The 16,415-nt window shown below is 45.1% G+C and overlaps 1 protein-coding gene across 1 annotated transcript in view; it reads right to left on the bottom strand.

Moving 5' to 3' along the window:
- The window catches only part of THBS4 (thrombospondin 4), an 83,501-nt gene that overhangs the window by 57,574 nt on the left and 9,512 nt on the right, over positions 1 to 16,415 (bottom strand). The window lies entirely within an intron of this gene.

Raw genomic sequence — 16,415 nt, 5'->3', positions numbered from 1 at the left:
GAGTGCAAAATCTGGTGCAGCTCTGCATAGAAACCAATCAGCTTCCATGTTTTATTGCCAAAACTTAATTGAACAAGCTGAAGTTAGAAGCTGATTGGCTACCATACACAGCTGCATCAGATTCTGAGTACACCACTTTTAGTAAGTCTATCCCATTGCTCCTCTGGCTGGGAATGCTCACTGCATTAGGCCTGATGACCTGCATGTGGTTCCATGACAGGCTCACACTTCCCCATCCACCACCATCCCCTAGCCCAGTGTTTCTCAACTCCAGTCCTCATGGACCCCCAACAGGTCATGTTTTCAGGATTTCCCTCAGATGAAACAGCTGTGGTAATTACTAAGGCAGTGAAACTGATCAAATCACCTGTGCAAAATAATGGAAATCCTGAAAACATGACCTGTTGGGGGTCCATGAGGACTGGAGTTGAGAAACACTGCCCTATCCTGACCAAGTTTGCAAGCAGTTGGTACACCAGGATCCTACATCTCCAAGTGGTTCCTCTTGAGATGTGCACAGTCTAGCGTAGCTTAATGGTGTGCTACCTCATTTCACAGCTGCAAGGATACTTAGAATCCACTTCAGACATAAGAATCAGTTAGAAGCTTGTTCCATCTCAACAAAAAAGGGTAGAGGGAAGGAGGGAAGGGAATGGAAGAGGGGGTTACTTAGAGGCTGCCAGAAGTGATGGGGGGGGGGCTGTGGATAGAAGGCATAGACGCTCTTGAGGAGTAGGGAATGACCTTAGGGGCATAAAGTTGATGCAGGCATGTAGTGTGTTGTGTGGATAATTAAGCCATTACTGCCAGGTCAAGAAGGTAAAGAAGAATTTGTCATGAGTATCATTTGACACGGTGGTCAAGTTTAAATAAAAACTGCTTGCCTCATATAGAAGTACAGCAGCAGAGCGGCTCTCCTGTGCCGGATCATGTATTTGATATGTGATCCGACTCTTCTGGGTAGGGGGCACGCATGCACCCACCGCCCCGGCTGTGCTGTGATTAGTCACAGCACAAGCTGATCAGCTGGTCCCGGCCAATGATTGCCAGCTGGGACCCGCTGATCGGCAAAGAGGAAAACAGGACAGAGCTCTGTGCATGTACACAACACAGCGCTTTCTCCTGTCAGTGGCGATGTGATCGTTTTTGTCTGCAAAGCAGAAAGTAAAATATTTTCAGTGGTTTGTGGAGAAGGGCCTCCCATGGGTGAAGCACATTTTTGTTTCATTTTAACACACACTGGAAACAATATTTGTATCAAGATGTTATATTAATCTCTTGTTCCCTCTAAATTGATATTTCCTTTCAAAATTCAATCATTCTAAATTATGCTTTGATGCATTCATTTGTGTTTCTAACTTTTAGCTTGAGCTATTGATGTCTGTAGACAAAACGTTTTTAACAAGTGGTAAGGAGATACAAGAACACATTCATAAGGCCCCTTTCACGTAGGAGGCAAAAGAGTGTTAAAAAAGGAAGTTAGTCTATGTTTTTACCACCCTTCCTGATGGCCCATCTAAAGCCTAACATAACAGCCAGAGGGAGTGGTATACATGCTGCAGCCATTATGCTTTACTTCACAGTAAGTTTACCTAGAAAAACTTTCCCCTTTAATGTCAATGGGACTGCGCTGCAACCATGAGCCAAACACCTAACTCATGGTTGCGGCCTGATATATCAGTACAAAATTCCCCTTGGGATTGAAAGTAAAACATGCATTCAGAAGGCCAAATAATCGCCCCCCTAAACACAAAGAAACAGATTCTCTACTACACTGCTCTTTCCATCAGGATCACTTTTCAGAGTGGGGGTAGAGACTGCTGCCCGTGTGAAAGGGGTAAAAAAGAGCCTAAAGCTCCATTTCTTGCAGAAAATAAGAATACATAATATAAAATGAAAAAGCTCACACTCGCGCGCTGCTACACCCTGAATAAAAATAAACAAAGGAAGATTGCTGCACCCAATCACTAAGTGTACACTCACTTAAACTGTATATAAACCAAGAATGTGTAGTGCGCTAACTCTTCATCCAGACATATAACTCTTCATCCAGTAATCCTATGTAAAATAAATCCACACTACAATAAAAGTCCAACTCCCAAATCACAGAATGTCCAAATTAGTGTGTTTAACAATCACTTTCCAAAAGACGTGCTTGTGCTCAAGATACTCTCCCTGCTCACCTTTACGTTTGACCTACAAATTATAATAGGTCAAATGCGTTTATATAGAAGTGAATCCTTTCATGTGGAGAGGAATCCAGAATTTATTCACTCAATCACGACTCCAAAAACGTGTATATAAAATATAATTATAATTAAAATATCGTAGTGCAACACCGTTTGAATTAAAGCTAATGGTTGAGTGCGCAAAACATATGGGCTCACATTACAGCAAAACACACAACAGTGTTGTAAAGTGTTCATTTCATCCAACATATACAAAACTGCTTCCCATCACCAATGTTGGATCAAGCTGGAGCTTTGAAGATCAGAAAGCGTAGAGCAGGGTCTCAAGACAGTGCTGGTCTATAGGACAACTGGGATGTGCAGAGCCTTGCGATAACCCTCCTCAGGGATTGACCCTGGGAACTCCTATGTCCCCCTGGATGGGAATCCTGCCTTGGTGGACTATGAGGAAGGAAGCCTACCATGCAAACTTAGATGGATACCAGCAGGATTTGCACTGTGTGCCCAGCAATGGGAAAGTAGCTGCCAGCAATCCCCCTTCCCGACAATTGGTTTCCTAGAGCATTTACCATCCTGGTGGGAAGCGGAAATACGGTCTCTTAAAGGGCCAGTAGCAAGGAAATAGCTACTAAGGGATAGCGGTGGACAAAGCAAAAGATTTAACAACATTTATAGTGCTTATGACCTATATGATATATGGGTCAAGGAAGAAGGTATGTGCATGGCACACTCATTGGTGATGGGAAGCAGTTTTGTATATGTTGGATGAAATGAACACTTTACAACATTGTTGTGGAGCACAGTGTGTTTTGCTGTAATGTGAGCACATATGTTTTGTGCACTCAATCATTAGCTTTAATGTAAACGGTGTTACACTATGATATATATTTTTGTCTTTTGTATAAATGTTTTTGGAGTCGTGATTGAGTAAAAAAATTCTGGATTCATGCCACATGAAAGGATTCACTTCTGTAAAAATGCATTTGACCTATTATAAATTGTACGTCAAACCTAAAGTTGAGCAGGGATAGTATCTTGAGCTCAAGCACGCCTTTTGGAAAGTGCTTGTTAAACGCACTAATTTGGACATTCTGAGATTTGGACTTTTATTGTAGTGTGGATTTATCTTACATGGGACTACTGGAGGATTATTTTATTTCATTTATATGTCTGGATGAGGAGTTAGCGCACTACACATTCTTGGTTTACATAATATAAAATATTTAATATTTTACCTAAAAATATGTAAGGTATCATTTATTACAACTTATAATGTTTCCATGAGGACAGGTGTTGGACAGGTGTTAGACAAAAATATGGAAACACTACATGATATGCAGGCATGAAACTGGCAACATATTTCACATTGAAAGCGGAAGTGATGTAACATTCTTTTGCTTCCGCTGTGTGATGAGACACCTAGCTAACAGGTGGGAAGCCTCACTTTCATCATTCACTGCGTGTGCTGCTAGTATTATGGAGTCATGTCAGAGCTTACTGAGTTTCAAAGAGGGCAAATTGTTGGTGCCGCTTAACTGGTACCTCTGTGACTGAAGTTGCCAATTTATTTACGGTATAAACCAAACCTAATTATCAATCAGCACAACAAATACGTGATTACCCCCGGAGAGCTACCTGTGTTTGATATGCGCTGTACATAGCACTGTGTGTGCACTGACTTGTGAGTGTCATTTTAAATATTAAATGTTTTTACTGTACATAGAGCACTATCAGTCCCTATTCTACTTTCGTGAATTAAATAATACTTCTTATGAGAGTGGAAGATCTGTGGAACAGTGGAAGCCATATGTGATGGAGTGAATCTGGACCAATCCTGTTTGCAGCCTGTGAAGGGGACACAAGTGCCTTTGACCCTTGACTTGTCATCAGGGTCTAGTATGGAGATGAGCATATATTGTTCATGGGAGCTGTATGCATGAGTAGCACTAGTGATCCATTACAGAAGATATTGGTGCACAGAGATATTGGGACACATGGATAATTTGGTGGAAGATATTATTACTTTGGACTTTATGATTATTTTGTAGTGAAGGTTTGTGGGCTGCGTGGCATCTTTTGCTGCAAAATGTATTTGCGGTGTCGTGAGGTACAGTATTATAGATTATGACAGAATATACAGTTTCCATAAAAACGTCATCTGATAAGCATAGGCGCGGTCAACATGGTCAACTGACCTAAAGAGACAAAAGGGCATTGTGCAAGATGGTGACCTGGAATAAGAAAACAACTGCTGCAAAAGTGACTGCAGAGCTCAATGTCAGTTTTCCAAAGCCCGTGTCCACAAAAACTATGCGGAGGGGAACTCCATAACCAAAACATTCACGGGCGAGATGCAATTCCCAAACCACTAGTGACCGATATTAATGCTCAGAAGAGGAGAGAGTGGTGCAACACCCATAAATCATGGACTATCGATCAATGGAAGACTATAATATGGTCCAATGAATAAAGTTTCACACTGTTCCCAACCACCGAATGTGTATATGTGTGGCTTACACCATCCCAAAATTATGACCAGGCTGTCTTGTGCCAATGGTAAAGCATGGTGGCGGGCAGTCATATTTTGGTATTCTGCAAGCCCTGCAGTGACTATATATGATCATGTGACTATTTCACAGTGAGAGCTGTGAAAATGTGGAATAGACTCCCTAAAGAGTTGGTTCTGGCCAGCTCAGTGGATTTATTTAAAAAAGTCCTGGATTCTTTCTTGGATACACAAAATAGAACTGGATACTAACATTTATAGGTAAAGTTGATCCAGGGAATATCCGATTGCCTCTCGGGGGATCAGGAAGGAATTTTTTCCCCTGCAGGAGCAAATTGGATCATGCTTTGCTGGGTGTTTTTTTGCCTTCCTCTGGATCAACTGTGGGTATAGGATTATAACTTTTTTTTTTTTTTTTTAATGGTTCAAACTGGATGGACTTTTGTCTTTTTTCTGCCAGACTAACTATGTAAATATGTATGTACACCCCATGTTGCAGACATTGTTTCCCAAACACAGCACCATTTACCAAGATGATAATGCTCTGATTCACACAGCTGGTGTTGTCAAATCTTGGTTTGACAAACATGCAAGCTGGTCCCCAATATAGAGCCACTGTGGTCAATTTTGGAGAACATGGTTCTGGCTGCTTTTCTGCCTCCGGAATCTCTGCGAGAAATGGAACGATTTTTTCATGAAGAGTGATATCCAATTCCATTGTCCACATCCAAGATATATATTTGTCAATTCCCAGGAGAATTCAGGCAGCCTTGGATGCCAAAGGAGGTTCAACACCATATTAGGTAACGATTTTGTTCTTTTACATGGTGTTTCCCTAATTTTGTTCAACGCTTGTACATGTAAAGGGACTTTAAATATGCACCCCAGAAATTATTAACTGATCACAATGTTTTTACCTAAAACGTGCACTTTTATTGTGTGCAAAACAGTAAAATCCAAGTGTCATAGAATAAAAAGGATTTTCTTTAAGATACGGTGGAAATATTTTGAAAGCTCAAAACATCCCAATATGCTGTGTGACAATCAATCTACTGTGTCACATTGAGTCTATGCATTTCATGGTTGAGCTGCTTTCTCAGGACTGAGGAGGCACTTCTGAATGAATCCTGAAAATAAACTAAGGTCCATCTATAGAAATATGATTGTTTATTTATTTCTGTAGATTTATTTCTGTAGTTTATTGTCAGGGTTCGAAGAGAAGCACATCTTCAGTTCTGAAGAAGTGGATCAGCCTTGAAATGTGTAGCTTCAATGTAACACAGTAGATTGATTGTCACACAATATATTGGGATGTATTGAGCTTTAAAAAAAATCATTTTTATTTTATGAAAATTGACTATTAGATTTTACTGTTTTATACACAATAAAAGTGCATATTTTAGCCAATAACATTGTTTTATGATCAATTAATAATTCCTGGGGTGCATATTTAAATTGCCTTTATATATTCTTGTTTTTATATTACCTAATTTAAAAAATATTTCAAAATGTTATTGTTTTAGTCCTGGCCATAGTAAATAAAGAAACTATGTGCAAAATCACTAAGCTTTCCTTCCACAAGCCAGGAGAGGCAAATGAAAATCCCTGATAATCCTCTGGGAGTCCCTATGACTGTACAGTATATCTGGAGCAGGCATATTGTGAGCTTCTTTTCTTTTTGAAAAAGCATGTAGAATTCCATCAGAAAAAATATACTTATATTGTACTTTGAAGTAAACCCTTGAAAAGGGGTTTATTCTTTAATAAAAAAAACAAACTGTGGGGTGTTTGTCACCAATATGTATGAAGTATATTAAAAAAACAAGTAAGGAAATACGGGGAAAGGAAGCCAAACTGAAATATATCAAAAATATTTATTTACATTACCCTTTGTATCAAAATAGTAAATTTCCCTATTATCTCTGGAGACTTCATTCAAAAAAAATGCCCTGATACTAATACATCCAATGGATGCTCCGTTGCCGCTTAACAACTGTTGTCAAGCTGCTCCTCTCCATGTAGGGAGTTCAGTACTGGTTCTAATATAGATCTGTAAAGTCACTGTTTTCTCTGAATCCATCCACATTTTATCCTGTGTCGAGCCCTGATGAAGGGGGAGTGATGTTGCCTCCAAAACGCGTTGGCTGTTTTTTAATACTTTGTTTTACCATCAAATAAAAATATTTTGGACTCTTTTATCTGGGGTTGATCTATGCTTCGTTCTGCATTTCTATGGTTTGGGCAAAAAATCAAGTCACATGGGATGTAACCCTTTCCTAGTCTATAAAAACCTAAAAAAAATTGCCATACAAAAGATCTTCATTTTTTCACCAATGCTGTTTTGCAATGCAAATAAAAATAAGCTTTTATAATATCCCAAAAACGTTGTTCTTACAATGCACAGTACACTTTAGTGAACTAGAGGATTTAATAGCGAAGTGTTCTTCATATTCAAGATTATAAACAGATTCTTTATGCTATTTTACAAGAGGACCAGTGTCAGGTACTCTAATCATGTACTGCAATTCATAGAATAGGATTGCGTGGCATTGCACAAGGAAAGCATATTAAAAAGCTGACTGGGCAATGGAAAGTATGTCTGATGGCATCAACAGAAGCCATTCTTAGTACATGAAGAACAAAACCAGATGTGGGCAAAAATAGGCCATCTGCTACTGTCATCATAACTTTCACGGAATGGCTTATTGTGCACAGGACCCTTACGTAATCCCTCTATATTGCAATACAAGAGTCCACCTTATATCATATTGTACAGGGAAACCTCTTCCAGCTTTAAATCCAACACATCCATGCACCAGATTTTTTGGCTTGCTATGACATGGACAAGTTGCCCAGGTTGTTGTAGACCCTTTAAGTACATCAGTGGCCAGATTATGCACATTAAGTCATTTTCACATAATAAGCAGTAAAAGCATTTTAAAACAAGCCCTGTCCTCTGTAGCTGTAGGCATTGTGGAGAAATGTATCTTCACAATGTATAATACAGCTACTGAAATCCCTTTATTTTCTAAGGCAACATGGATTTGGCAGCTAACCAGCCTTAACATAAACAAATACTGAGTGTTGTAAGTTGTTAGGCCTCATGCGAACAAGGCTTAAAGAAGAACTCCAGGATAGGCAAATAAAATCACCCATTAGTACACCCCCCAATACAAAACACTAAACAGTTAATACAATTTTGAAAATCTACACCCTTTAGGAGAAATGTCTAATTGAATTGAATCATGACCTCATCTCTATAATTCAAAAGTTAACAGCATCTGCTCTGCCAAGGAGGAGGTGTAACAACCGGGGTTACATCATATCTTCACCTATCTGCAGTAAAGGTAACTACAGTTCCCATCAACCACAGAGAAACTGTAGTGAATGTGAGTGCGTACACTAGGCCTGTACTTATTGACTGTGTCTGAGAGTCTCAGTCCACCCATCATTGCAAGTGGGGCTGAATTACATCACTGCTTCCTGGAGAAAGAACTACAGAAGGGATGTGCCAAGACCAGTGGTTAGCGGAACAGGAGACAGACCAGCCACCGGTCTTACAAACAGGAACCCAAAGAGAATTAACGGTTTGCTTTGAAAATGAATAGGCTATTTCAGAGCAACTACTGAGTGAACCAGAAGATGGAAAAAATATTCAGTGAAGGTAGAAAATCAGCAACAAGGACATGTAAAGACGTTTTTGCCTGGAGTTCTGCTTTAAAAAACACCTCTTTTACAGGCGTGTAAAAGCACCTCTATGTTAGCCTGTGTTCATGCACACAGGCAAATTGGAAGAGAGCATTTACGTACTGAAAAAACTCATCGCAAGTGCATTCAGGAGAGGAGCTTTTGAGCAGAAAAAACAGCTTGACGTGCCTAAATGCTTGCAAAAGTGTCTAAATGCTAGGCGTTTTTAGGCTCATTTGAGCTTTAATGAATTCCAATGGTCAGAATAATCTAATATTCTGGTGAATGGAATCAAATAATGCTCAAACATCTGATGCTGCTTTTCTCCTGCCAGGAGTTCTGGCGTTCAGAGGAGAAAAGCAATCGCCCTATGTACAGAACTGACTTAAACTGACTTTGGAGCTCTGTTGTGATCTTTGAGGGTGAAATACTTCACAATACAAGAAGCTATATAGGTCAGGGAGGGTTTAGTTTAGCCAAGTATACAACAAAATGGAAATTTAAAAGTGCCGAATTGTAACAGAAACTTTAAGTTTCACACCGGGGATCAACTTTTTAATATTTTCTACAGCACTGAAACTTAAAATGTATTTAAAATATTAAATTGGATAGAGTAGGGAAGGATTAAAACCATTGTCATGTTTCCCATTGGGGAGATTTCCCTTCACTTTTGTCCTGTAATCTGTAACTGGGTCAGGGAGGACTTGTTTTAAAATGGTTGTAAAGGTTGAAGGTTTTGTTTACCTTCATGCATTCTATGCATGAAGATAAAAAACCTTTTGTGTGCTACTCCCCCCACCGCCCTCCTAATACTCAGCTGAACGCCATCTCGAGCCAGTGATGTGCACGGGAGCCTTGACTGTCTCTCCTCATTGGCTGAACTATTGGCTCCCACTGCTGTCAATCACAGCCAGCAAGCCAATGATGAGAGAGTGCGGGCAGGGCCAAGCCATGGCTCTATGTGTTTTATGGATGTATAGAGCAGGGCTCGGGAGCAGGCATGCACTAGTACCCCCGTAGCAAGCAGCTTGCTATTGAAGGCACTGGTTAAGAGGAGTGCCAGTGGGGGACCCAAGAAGTAGAGGATTGGGGCTGCTCTGTGCAAGAGCACAGAGCAGATACATGTACCATGTTTGTTATTAAAAAAAAAGGAGCCTTTAATATCACTTTAAATCTGTTTTACTGCTTTTTAAAGAATATGTAAACCCAACATTTCATATTTCTGACATGTGCCTGCTGTACCATGTACTTGATGAAAAAGTATCCTGCTCTCTTTGTATTGCTTCCTTTGAAATTCCTGGTGTTCTTGCCAGTTCCTCTGCTTTCCTATTAAAAACTGACCACACAAGGCATGAGAGCACAGCGTGGTCATTTTCTGGCTGTGCTGAGAATTCAGCCTGTTCTCTTCCAATGATTAGACTTGTGTTGACACGCCCCCTCTGCACAGCCCTTCACTGGGAAGATCAGAGTGTTGCTGTTTCTCCTTCTCTAGCTCTCTGAGGTTCTTATGCAGCTGAAAACAGAGGGTATGTGATCACTTATAAAAAAAGTGGAATAAAGGTATTTCAAATGTTTTCTTATATGTATACAAATGTTTTTCCTATCACTTCTATTTTAAACTCAATGTATTCTTTTACAAGGTGAGGGTTTACATATACTTTAAAAATATGGAAAAGCACACAGGCACAGGTGCACGTTAACTGCTTGCTGACCACATCACTTACATGTGTGGCAGCAAGGCGGTACGTGATCCAGCTCTTCCAGGTAGAGGTGATTAGACGCAGCACAAGCTGATCAGCAGGTCCCGACCAAGAGAAGAGGCTGACAGAGAAGAGCTCTGTGTATGTACACAATACAGAGCTCTGCCCTATCATTGGGGATGTGCCAATTTTTGTTTTCCCTGCAAAGCAGGAAATAAAGACTGTCTCATCTCCTTGTAAAAGTACACACAAAGCACTGTTAGGCATTGTCAGGGCTCCCAGGTGTGACCAGAGGTGTGTGACTGACGCAGGGAAACGCAGACCTCAGATATGTTATAAACAATATAATTTATTAACACTAACAATACAAACATAAACGCAGTGCAATACTAAAACATAATACAGTGAAACCAAGCCAAACCAACCACCCACAGATAACAGTATATACAAGCAAGCGTCGTCAGACAGGCCGGGTCAATATCAATAGGGCAGGTAGGTACAGGGGGAGCAAGCGGAGATGGGTCGGGGTCACAGGCCAGGTTCAGCAGGTAGCAAGCAGCGTAGTACAGAGGGTAAGGCGGAGGGATGGTCAGGGTCACAAGCCAGGGATCAGAACAGGTAGCAAGTAGCGTAGTACAGAGGGTCAGGCAGAGGGATGGTCAGACAAGCCAGGGATCAGAGCAGGGTCAGCAGAGAATCAGACAGGAACAGAGAGCAGGAACAGGATACAGGGCCCAAGAGAACACAACACCAAGGCAGAGTCTGCAAGTCTGGCCATCCCTTAAATACCCCAGCATAATCAGTTCCAGGTGTTAGCTGGCTGCAAAGTTGAGTCTCTGATTGCTGGGAGCACCCGCTGGCCAGCCCTGGTACTGCAGATCAAAAGGCAGGTGAGTCCCACCATTGCTGGCTAGTCCATTCCTGACAGTACCCCCCCCTCAAGGAGTGGCCTCAGGACGCTCCAAACAGTCCTAGCTGGGCAAAATGTTCCACCGCCCGGGTCTGGTAACTGGCGGGATATCAAAGACTGGCACATCGGGCAGGACTCCGGGCAGCGGCACACCGGGCAGGGGCACACCGGGCAGAGGCACATCGGGCAGAGGCACATCGGGCAGAGGCACATCGGGCTGGACTCCGGGCAGAGGCACATCGGGCTGGACTCCGGGCAGAGGCACATCGGGCTGGACTCCGGGCAGAGGCACATCGGGCTGGACTCCGGGCAGAGGCACATCGGGCTGGACTCCGGGCAGAGGCACATCGGGCTGGACTCCGGGCAGAGGCACATCGGGCTGGACTCCGGGCAGAGGCACATCGGGCTGGACTCCGGGCAGAGGCACATCGGGCTGGACTCCGGGCAGAGGCACATCGGGCAGGACTCCGGGCAGAGGCACATCGGGCAGGACTCCGGGCAGAGGCACATCGGGCAGGACTCCGGGCAGAGGCACATCGGATTACCAGGCGAAGCGGCAGGCACCGGGCCCCCGGGTGGAGCGGCAGGCACCGGGCCCCCGGGCGGGGCGGCAGGCACCGGGCCCCCGGGCGGGGCGGCAGGCACCGGGCCCCCGGGCGGGGCGGCAGGCATCGGGTCCCCAGGCGGGGCGGGCGCCGGGCCCCCGGGCGGGGCGACAGGCATTGGGTCCCCAGGCGGGGCGGGCGCCGGGCCCCCAGGAGGGGCGACCGGCATCGGGCCCCCAGGCGGGGCGACCGGCATCGGGCCCCCAGGCGGGGCGACAGGCATCGGGCCCTCAGGCGGAGCGGCGGGCGCCGGACCCCCAGATGGAGCGACAGGTCTCGGGCCCTCAGGCGGAGCGGCGGGCGCCGGACCCCCAGATGGAGCGACAGGTCTCGGGCCCTCAGGCGGAGCGGCGGGCGCCGGACCCCCAGATGGAGCGACAGGTCTCGGGCCCTCAGGCGGAGCAACAGGTCTCGAGCCCCCAGGCGAAGCGGCGGGCACCGAGTCACCAGGCACAACAGTGGGCACCGAGTCGTCTGGCAAGACTGCGGGCACCGAGTCAACTGGCGGAACAGCGGGCATCGAGTCAACTGGCGGAACTGCGGGCACCGAGTCGTCTGGCAAGACTGCGGGCATCGAGTCGTCTGGCAAGACTGCGGGCACCGAGTCGTCTGGCAAGACTGCGGGCACCGAGTCAACTGGCGGAACAGCGGGCATCGAGTCGTCTGGCAACACTGCGGGCATCGAGTCGTCTGGCAACACTGCGGGCACCGAGTCGTCTGGCAACACTGCGGGCACCGAGTCGTCTGGCAACACTGCGGGCACCGAGTCGTCTGGCAACACTGCGGGCACCGAGTCGTCTGGCAACACTGCGGGCACCGAGTCGTCTGGCAACACTGCGGGCACCGAGTCGTCTGGCAACACTGCGGGCACCGAGTCGTCTGGCAACACTGCGGGCACCGAGTCGTCTGGCAACACTGCGGGCACCGAGTCGTCTGGCAACACTGCGGGCACCGAGTCGACTGGCGGAACAGCGGGCACCGAGTCGTCTGGCAAGACAGTGGGCTCCGAGTCAACAGGCACGACAGTGGGCACCGGGTCATCAGGTATCGGATTGTCTGGCTCGACAGCGGGCATCGGGTCACCAGGTATGACAGCGGGCACTGGGTCACCAGGCATCAGGTCATTTGGCTTGCCAGCGGGCACCGCGTCATCTGGCAAGGCAGTGGGCACCGGGTCACCAGGTACGACAGCGGGCTCTGAGTCAATTGGCACGACAGCGGGCACTGGATCAGGTACCGGATCATCTGGATCAACAGCGGGCATCGAGTCAACTGGCCTAATAGGATCGTCGGGCTGGATCAGTTCATCATGCTGAGTAGCGGCATCCGGCTGAATGCAGGCATCAGGCTGAGTAGAGGCATCCGGCTGAAGAGAGGCATCCGGCTGAAGAGAGGCATCCGGCTGAAGAGAGGCATCCGGCTGAAGAGAGGCTTCCGGCTGAAGAGAGGCTTCCGGCTGAAGAGAGGCTTCCGGCTGAAGAGAGGCATCCGGCTGAAGAGAGGCTTCCGGCTGAAGAGAGGCTTCCGGCTGAGTAGAGGCTTCCGGCTGAGTAGAGGCTTCCGGCTGAGTAGAGGCTTCCGGCTGAGTAGAGGCTTCCGGCTGAGTCACGGAAGGCAGGTTCACCGGTTTGGATACTGGCAGGATGGTATTGGTTGGAAAGAATTTTTGCTTTTTTCTGGTTTTAACTACTGGAGCACTGCAAGTAAACGCAGGTCTGCAAACGAATGGAGCAGCTGGAGACAGAGAAAAACTGGAGGATGGAACAGGAGAGGGAGCAGTTGCTACAGAGGGCTTTTTTACAGGGTTAAAGGCAGGATAGGTGCAGCGAGTGGGAACAGGGGACTGACATGCGGTAGATAGCCAAGTATACTGGGCTGTAACTGGAGGAGCTGGTGGGAATACAGGAGTAGAGTTAGAAGCAGGACTGGGTTTTTGTAAGCTGACTGAGGCTGGGTGCAACAAGTCTGTCCATGTCTGCAGTATGGGTTGAACAAAGCTGAGCTTACACAAAGCCTGTCTGGTCAATGACTGCACTGCGTTTATACAATCTCTTAGTGTCTGTGGTGAACATGTGGAATAACGCTCCAGAAAGTAACCCACATCATCCTCTAATAACCACACCAGGGACTCTACCTGGTCTGCACTAAATGGTGGCAAAAATTCATCCCTGCATTCAGGGGAACCAGATGAAACCAACTCAGCACAAACCTCAATCAAAGGCTGCACCTCAGAGAACTCTGTACCCTGATCTACTAGAACATGAGCGAGCCGTATACATTCTAGTAGTTGATCCCGGGGATACTCCTTCAGAGTTTGATAAGCATACTCCCTGTCATCAAACACTAGCAGATATAAATACACAACCTCATCCAGATCCATCCTTCCCAGCAACAAGCCAAGATGGCTTCCCTGTGCAGCCACTTCTGGTCAGGATTGGCCTTGGTGTAATGTCAGGGCTCCCAGGTGTAACCAGATGTGTGTGACTGACGCAGGGAAACGCAGACCTCAGATATGTTATAAACAATATAATTTATTAACACTAACAATACAAACATAAACGCAGTGCAATACTAAAACATAATACAGTGAAACCAAACCAAACCAACCACCCACAGATAACAGTACATACAAGCAAGCGTCGTCAGGCAGGCCGGGTCAATATCAATAGGGCAGGTAGGTACAGGGGGAGCAAGCGGAGATGGGTCGGGGTCACAGGCCAGGTTCAGCAGGTAGCAAGCAGCGTAGTACAGAGGGTAAGGCGGAGGGATGGTCAGGGTCACAAGCCAGGGATCAGAACAGGTAGCAAGTAGCGTAGTACAGAGGGTCAGGCAGAGGGATGGTCAGACAAGCCAGGGATCAGAGCAGGGTCAGCAGAGAATCAGACAGGAACAGAGAGCAGGAACAGGATACAGGGCCCAAGAGAACACAACACCAAGGCAGAGTCTGCAAGTCTGGCCATCCCTTAAATACCCCAGCATAATCAGTTCCAGGTGTTAGCTGGCTGCAAAGTTGAGTCTCTGATTGCTGGGAGCACCCGCTGGCCAGCCCTGGTACTGCAGATCAAAAGGCAGGTGAGTCCCACCATTGCTGGCTAGTCCATTCCTGACAGGCATACACCTTTGATCGCCCCTAGATGTTAACCCCTTCCCAATTAGTGTCATTAGCACAGTTTCAGATTATATTATTAGCACTGATCACTGTATTAGGGTTACTGGTTCCCACAAAGGGTCAGTTAGACCAGATTGACCACCGTACTATTATAGTCCTGCTATAAGTCTCTGATTGCCACCATACTAATATAAAAAAATAAACAAATATAAAGAAAGAAAGAAATATTCCAGTATATATATCCCATAGTTTGTAGACGCTATGACTTATGTGCAAACTAATCAATAAACACTTATTGTGATTTTTTTACCAAACAATATATTGCAGAATACATTTTGGCCTAAATTTATAAGAAATTAGATTTATTTTTTTAATTGGATATGTTTTATAGCAGAAAAAGTAAAAAACTATTTGTTCTTCAAAATTGTTGGTCTTTTTTAGTTTATAGTGCAAAAAATAAAAACCCCAGCGACAATCAAATACCACCAAAAGAAAGCTTTATTTGTGTGAGACAGTAATAAATACAATCATATTTGCTATTTGTTTACTTTCTATTTGCTGAAGCGAAGGGTGAAAACACTCTATGCTAGCAGCACTCAGAAGAGACAGACCTCCACTCAACACAGAACACAGCGGTCCAGGTCTCCAGAGTTCCAACATCCTTCAATGGAAACTGCTCCAATCAACGGCACTATTCAGGGAGTATGAGCTATGCTGATTGGAGCACCGCACAGGGGGCGGGTTGTCAGACGGCTGTAGACCGTGACTGCATGTAGAACAGAAGTCCAGCATTCCAGCATGCATAGAAATTAAACAAATAAAAAGGTGACAATATTTATTACTGTTTATGCAGCCTGACTGCATCATAGCAATAAAATCTCCTAGAGTGTAAGCTCCAAGGAGCAGGGCCCTCCTATCCCTCTTGTATTGAACTGTATTGTTGCTGTATTGTCTCCCGTTATATTGTAAAGCGCTGAGCAAACTGTTGGCGCTATATAAATCCTGTATAATAATAATAATAATAAAATCAGTAGGTTCAGTTGGGCTTTTAATTGGTAATGTAACCATAATATGGCAACAAGCATAGATAATTTAAAGTGTAACTAAACCCACAACAGTAAAATCAGTCTGTATATGCATTAAAGCATGCTTGGTCACTGTGGGACCTAAGGGGTTAATTCTCTGCCTTCTGTAAAATGGATGATTGATCCTGTCTTCTCTGATCCTCCCCTTCATCTACTGATACAAAAGAGCCTCGGGGGCAAGCTGCACATGCTCAGTTTGGTGTCTATTGCTAGAGAATTTTTGTTTTTCTTGGGAGAATGCATGTGATCAGCACAGGGCCAATCGGCGCTGTCCAGGCAGAGGGTCAGGGGCTATGCAGCTTCATAGGACAATCAGTGGAGAATGAAAACTCCTCCTCCAAGATTTAACCAGTAATTGTTATGAAGGAGGCTTCTGTGGGAGACCAGATATAGTAAACACAGGTTTCCGAGTTAAATAAGAGACAGAGAGAAAAAAAAAGGGGAAGGCAGAAATGAATTGCTCTACCTCACTGGCATCTCACTTGCATGGACTTCAAACTCATCTTAACACCATGGCACCTCCACACTGGCATAAATCCAGCATCACACACAGTAGTAGCGGACTGTTTCATCTCGTACAATCAACTTGGCTAAAGCTGATCTACTCAACCAACTGTACAACAA

Source organism: Staurois parvus, unplaced genomic scaffold (assembly GCF_062004578.1).
Source record: "Staurois parvus isolate SC_StPar_1 unplaced genomic scaffold, SC_StPar_1.0 ptg001065l, whole genome shotgun sequence".
Lineage (NCBI taxonomy): Eukaryota > Metazoa > Chordata > Amphibia > Anura > Ranidae > Staurois > Staurois parvus.
This window is presented reverse-complemented; position numbering and strand designations above follow the sequence as displayed.